We start from the raw sequence: 323 nt of genomic DNA, 5'->3' as shown, positions 1-323 counted from the left end.
CTTGCCCTGGACTTTTATGTCACTTCCTGTCTCCCGTGGTGTTTATAGTCTGTTTGTTCATTGGTTCCCCTTGATTAGTCTCCTCAGGTGTCTTATCTTGTTAAGGCCTGTTCACACCAAGCACGATAACTATAAAGATAACGATAAAGATATAGTTCTAAAAATCGTTCTCAATATTAAATAATAGAAGAGTCCACACCACAGCTATAACGATAAAGGCACAGAGAAACGATATCGTTAGAATCATTTTCAGAACGATTTTTTCCAGCTGATGAACGATAAAAACATTGACAGCCAATCAGAATCAATCCTGCTATCACGAG

At 38.1% G+C, this 323-nt stretch overlaps 1 protein-coding gene across 1 annotated transcript in view; it reads right to left on the bottom strand.

The window, feature by feature from the left end:
• Positions 1-323, bottom strand: part of LOC107716683 (NEDD1 gamma-tubulin ring complex targeting factor) — a 10,791-nt gene that overhangs the window by 1,091 nt on the left and 9,377 nt on the right. The window lies entirely within an intron of this gene.

This window comes from Sinocyclocheilus rhinocerous, unplaced genomic scaffold (assembly GCF_001515625.1).
Source record: "Sinocyclocheilus rhinocerous isolate Xijiao unplaced genomic scaffold, SAMN03320098_v1.1 scaffold1201, whole genome shotgun sequence".
NCBI classification, from domain to species: domain Eukaryota; kingdom Metazoa; phylum Chordata; class Actinopteri; order Cypriniformes; family Cyprinidae; genus Sinocyclocheilus; species Sinocyclocheilus rhinocerous.
The sequence above is the reverse complement of the archived record's forward strand: the minus strand, read 5'-3'. Positions and strand labels throughout refer to the sequence as shown.